Source organism: Camellia sinensis, chromosome 6, assembly GCF_055761805.1.
Source record: "Camellia sinensis isolate YWXY chromosome 6, ASM5576180v1, whole genome shotgun sequence".
NCBI classification, from domain to species: Eukaryota; Viridiplantae; Streptophyta; class Magnoliopsida; order Ericales; family Theaceae; genus Camellia; species Camellia sinensis.
Window position 1 is genome coordinate 65230791 of NC_138966.1, and position 6235 is coordinate 65237025.

Below are 6235 nucleotides of genomic sequence, written 5' to 3' on the forward strand. Positions count from 1 at the left end.
GCACATCTAGGCCGAGGTGTGGCACAGCTTAGTCAAGTGTTGTCTTTCCTAGCCGAGGTCATTGTCACCCTAGTTGCCGAAGTCTTGTGGTTAGCCGATGTCAATACTTGCCGGAGTGCCATTCCGAGTAGCTTGCTAGATACGCCTTGTCAGGGCCTTGTCTTGTCAATCTATCACCTTTTTGAAGAGAACCAACCAACCGTTGCCACGTGTCCGAGCTGAGAGTTAAGTTAGCCGGCAGAGAGAGAAACCCCTCATTTGTTGTATCTTGTTTTGAAGAGTAGAGAGAGAAGCTCCAGAAGAGGGAGAAGAGTTCTTGAGAGAGAGTGGATTTCCAAGCTTGATTCTTTGAGATCGAACCGTTAGATCCGTGTTCTAAGGTTAGATTCTTGATCCGCTCTTGTTGTTCTATATGTTTATGATATTGCATTGCATGATTGAATATGATTTGTAAGCCATGCATTGCTTTGAAGTTTGGTTTTAGAAAGAGAAAATGGTTTTCATGTGTTCTTCAAGAAAAGTCATGTTTTGATCCGAAAGCTCATGCCTAGATCCATGTTTTTGTGTTTGTTCTTGCATGATTTTCAAAGTATGGGTACCCAGGTCCATGTTTTCGAACTCATGTCATGAAATCCCAGATCTTGTAATAACAAGTTATGATTTTAGCATTCATGTTCTTCATGTTCTTCATGCTCATGTTCTTCATGTTCTTCAAGGAGGAAACCCAGATTTCCAGGCTTCATTTCCCTAGGTGTGATCACCGACACCACTCTTGCCTAGATCACACACCTAGGCCAAGCATCGTATCTCACCTTGGCCTACCTTGCATGATCACTTGCACGTTAGTTTATCTTGCATGCACACCTAGGCTATCCACTGCACACCTAGGCCGACCATGGTACACCCATGCCGGCACCTTGTAACACCTCGGCAGACAGCTGCATACTGAAGCCTAGGTAACCACACCTCGGCCAAGAGGTGTGGGACCTCGGCCAAGACCTCTTGAGTTCACCCAGCTAGGTCGTTTTAGCCTAGATCATCTCTGTGCATCCATTCCAGGACCTGGTTGGTACCCAGCATGTTTTCCCTAGGTGTTTCCAGCATGTTTTCCCTAGGTATTTTCAGCATGTTTTCCCTAGATGTTTTCAGCATGTTTTCCTAGGTGCTTTCAGCATGTTTTCCCTAGATCATTTGCATTCATGTGAAGCTTGTTTTAAGAGTGCGTTCAATAGACTTTGCCACGTGTTTGTAGGACTTGGACCTTTGCCTTGATCCCGACGCCCCAAGAACTATGTGAGTGGTATTTTTAATAAAGTTATGTTATAAAGTTTTGACAAAGCCTTGCTTCGTTTTAGAAAAGTATTTGATCAAGCATGAATGATTATCTCTATTTTGTGTATCAAGTATAAGCTTTGTTTTGATGACATTCTTGGAAAGTCCTCCCATGCTAGGAGACTCTAAGCCCATGTAGCACCATGTTTGAGAGATCTCTGTCATCGACGGTCTATGAACGGATGGCCCCACCGACGGTCTATGAACGGGTGGATTTGTCTAATCGATTCCGGGTCGATTATTCCCTTGTCTTGTCCGAAATGTCATCACCCCATGTATTATGTAGATGTTATTAACATCCCAAGCAAGATTTGAAAGACCAAGATTTGATTGATGAACTTGATTCATCCCATGTTTTGAACAAGCTATGATATATGTATTGTTTTGACAAGGACCTTGGAAATCATTCATTTACCCCTTTATTACTTATATCATTCACTGAGTATCCAAGCTCACCCTCCCTATGTATATATGTAGGTAACAAGCAAGAAGTCGGCTACGCCGAGATGTGTGTGTGTTGCAAGATGTGTGTTTTGTATGCATGTTGTGTCGGCGTGAGGACGTCGGCAATCTTGAAGCTTTTGTATTTGAACATGTCGGCTTGAGAAGCTCTTTTGCTAAGATGTGATGTGTATTTTTGTACTTCATTTCTTTATGTATTCAAGTTGTAAAGCTATATAAAGATGTATGCCATTTCATTTGACTTATGCACTGCTCTTATGGACCACTTGTATTTTAGATTATTGCTTCCGCACTTGTGAGCCCCCTATATCTATACTCTGATTGTGTGTGAATTTTGGAAGTTGGCCTTCGGTAATCACGGATTACTGGCCATCACGGCACCAAACTACTAGGGGCGGTTTGGGGGCGTGACAAAATTACTCAGTAAATTGCTCAGTAAATTTCCAATAAATTATTCAGTAAATTCAAAGTAATTTTCAGTAAATTACTTAGTAATAAGTTAGTAAATTTCAAATAAATTTTTCGTAAATTACTCAGTAAATTCCCAATAAATTATCAGTAAATTACTCAGTAAATTCTCAGCAAACTTCTCAGTAAATTATAAATAAATTATACAGTAAATTTTCAGTAAATAACTAAGTAAATTCTTAATAAATTATTCTGTAAATTCTCAGTAAATTACACAGTAAATTCCAAGTAAATTCTCGGCAAATTCTCGTTAAATTGTCAGTAAATTACTTAGTAAATTCTCAGTAAATTACTGTGTAAATTTAAAGTAAATTCTAAGGAAATTACTCAGTAAATCATTCAGTAAATTCACAGTAAATTCCCAATAAATTACTCAGTAAATTCCTAGTAAATTACACCGTAAATTACTCATTAAATTCTCAATAAATTCTCAGAGAATTACTCAGCAAATTCTTAGTAAATTCTTAGTAATTACACAGTAAATTCTAAGCAAATTATTCAGAAAATTCTAAATAATTTCTCAGCAAATTCCCCGTAAATTATTCAGTAAATTCTCACTAAATTACCTGTAAATTTCTATTAAATTCTCAGTAAATTTCTCAAAAAATCACACAGTATATTACTCAAAAAATTAGTCAATAAATTCCCAGTAAATTACTCAGTAAATTCTCAATAAATTACTCAGTAAATTCCGAGTAAATTTTTAGTAAATTACTCAGTAAATTCCTAATAAATTCTCAGTAAATGCTGAGAAAATTACTCTGTAAATTTCCAGTCAATTTTCAACAAATTCCTAGTAAATTCTAAGTAAATTACTCAGTAAATTATCAGTAAACTACTCAGTAAATTACACTGTAAATTCCTCAGACAATTCTTAGAAAATTCCGAGCACATTCTCAGTAACTTACTCAGTAAATTCCTAGTAAATTCTCCGTAAATTACTCAGTAAATTCTCAATAAATTAGCTAGTACATGACGCAGTAAATTACTCAATAAATTTCCATTTTATTCTCAGTAAATTCTTAACAAATGACGTAGTAAATTCTCTATAAAAAACTCTGTAAATTGCTCAGTAAATTTCCAACAAATTATTCAGTAAATTCAAAGTAATTTTCAGTAAATTACTTACTAATAAGTTAGTAAATTTCCAATAAATTTTTCGTAAATTACGCAGTAAATTACCAATAAATTATCAGTAAATTACTCAGTAAATTCTCAGCAAACTACTCAGTAAATTATAAATAAATTATACAGTAAATTTTCAGTAAATAACTAAGTAAATTCTTAATAAACTATTCTGCAAATTCTCAGTAAATTACACAGTAAATTCCAAGTAAATTCTCGGCAAATTCTCGTTAAATTGTCAGTAAATTACTTAGTAAATTCTCAGTAAATTACTGTGTAAATTTAAAGTAAATTCTAAGGAAATTACTCAGTAAATCATTCAGTAAATTCACAGTAAATTCCCAATAAATTACTCAGTAAATTCCTAGTAAATTACACCGTAAATTACTCATTAAATTCTCAATAAATTCTCAGAGAATTACTCAGCAAATTCTTAGTAAATTCTCAGTAATTACACAATAAATTATAAGCAAATTATTCAGAAAACTCTAAATAATTTCTCAGCAAATTCCCCGTAAATTATTCAGTAAATTGTCACTAAATTACTTGTAAATTTCTATTAAATTCTCAGTAAATTTCTCAAAAAATCACACAGTATATTACTCAAAAAATTAGTCAATAAATTCCCAGTAAATTACTCAGTAAATTCTCAATAAATTACTCAGTAAATTCCGAGTAAATTCTTAGTAAATTACTCAGTAAATTCCTAATAAATTCTCAGTAAATGCTCAGAAAATTACTCCGTAAATTTCCAGTAAATTTTCAACAAATTTCTAGTAAATTCTAAGTAAATTACTCAGTAAATTATCTGTAAACTACTCAGTAAATTACACTGTAAATTCCTCAGACAATTCTTAGAAAATTCCGAGCACATTCTCAGTAACTTACTCAGTAAATTCCTAGTAAATTCTCCGTAAATTACTCAGTAAATTATCTGTAAACTACTCAGTAAATTACACTGTAAATTCCTCAGACAATTCTTAGAAAATTCCGAGCACATTCTCAGTAACTTACTCAGTAAATTCCTAGTAAATTCTCCGTAAATTACTCAGTAAATTCTCAATAAATTAGCTAGTGCATGACGCAGTAAATTACTCAATAAATTTCCATTTTATTCTCAGTAAATTCTTAACAAATGACGTAGTAAATTCTCTATAAATTACTCAGTAAATTGCTCAGTAAATTTCCAATAAATTATTCAGTAAATTCAAAGTAATTTTCAGTAAATTACTTAGTAATAAGTTAGTAAATTTCCAATAAATTTTTCGTAAATTACTCAGTAAATTACCAATAAATTATCAGTAAATTACTCAGTAAATTCTCAGCAAACTACTCAGTAAATTATAAATAAATTATACAGTAAATTTTCAGTAAATAACTAAGTAAATTCTTAATAAATTATTCTGTAAATTCTCAGTAAATTACACAGTAAATTCCAAGTAAATTCTCGGCAAATTCTCGTTAAATTGTCAGTAAATTACTTAGTAAATTCTCAGTAAATTACTGTGTAAATTTAAAGTAAATTCTAAGGAAATTACTCAGTGAATCGTTCAGTAAATTCACAGTAAATTCCCAATAAATTACTCAGTAAATTCCTAGTAAATTACACCGTAAATTACTCATTAAATTCTCAATAAATTCTCAGAGAATTACTCAGCAATTTCTTAGCAAATTCTCAGTAATTACACAGTAAATTCTAAGCAAATTATTCAGAAAACTCTAAATAATTTCTCAGCAAATTTCCCGTAAATTATTCAGTAAATTCTCACTAAATTACTTGTAAATTTTTAGTAAATTCTCAGTAAATTTCTCAAAAAATCACACAGTATATTACTCAAAAAATTAGTCAATAAATTCCCAGTAAATTACTCAGTAAATTCTCAGTAAATTACTCAGTAAATTATCAATAAACTCTCAGTAAATGCCGAGTAAATTCTTAGTAAATTACTCAGTAAATTCCTAATAAATTCTCAGTAAATGCTGAGAAAATTACTCTGTAAATTTCCAGTCAATTTTCAACAAATTTCTAGTAAATTCTAAGTAAATTACTCTGTAAATTATCAGTAAACTACTCAGTAAATTACACTGTAAATTACTCAGACAATTCGTAGAAAATTCCGAGCACATTCTCAGTAACTTACTCAGTAAATTCCTAGAAAATTCTCCGTAAATTACTCAGTAAATTCTCAATAAATTAGCTAGTACATGACGCAGTAAATTACTCAATAAATTTCCATTATATTCTCAGTAAATTCTTAACAAATGACGTAGTAAATTCTCTGTAAATTACTCAGTAAATTTCCAATAAATTATTCAGTAAATTCAAAGTAATTTTCAGTAAATTACTTAGTAATAAGTTAGTAAATTTCCAATAAATTTTTCGTAAATTACTCAGTAAATTCCCAATAAATTCTCAGTAAATTACTCAGTAAATTCTCAGCAAACTACTCAGTAAATTATAAATAAATTATACAATAAATTCTCAGTAAATAACTCAGTAAATTCTTCGTAAATTACTCAATACAATACTCAGTAAATTATTCAATAAATTCTCAGAAAATTACTCAGAAAATTCCCTGTAAATTCTGAATAAATTACTCAGTAAAATACCAGTAAATTCTTAGTAAATTTCCAGTAAATTACTCTGTAAATTACTTAGTAAATGACTCGGTAAATTCTTAGTATATTACTTAGTAAATTCTCAGTAAATTACTCAGTACATTACTCAGAAAATTACTCTGTAAATTTGAAGAATATTACTCAGTAAATTCTCTGCAAATTACTCTGTAATTTTCAGTAAATTCTCATTAAATTACTCAATAAAATTACTTAGTAAATTCTCAGTAAT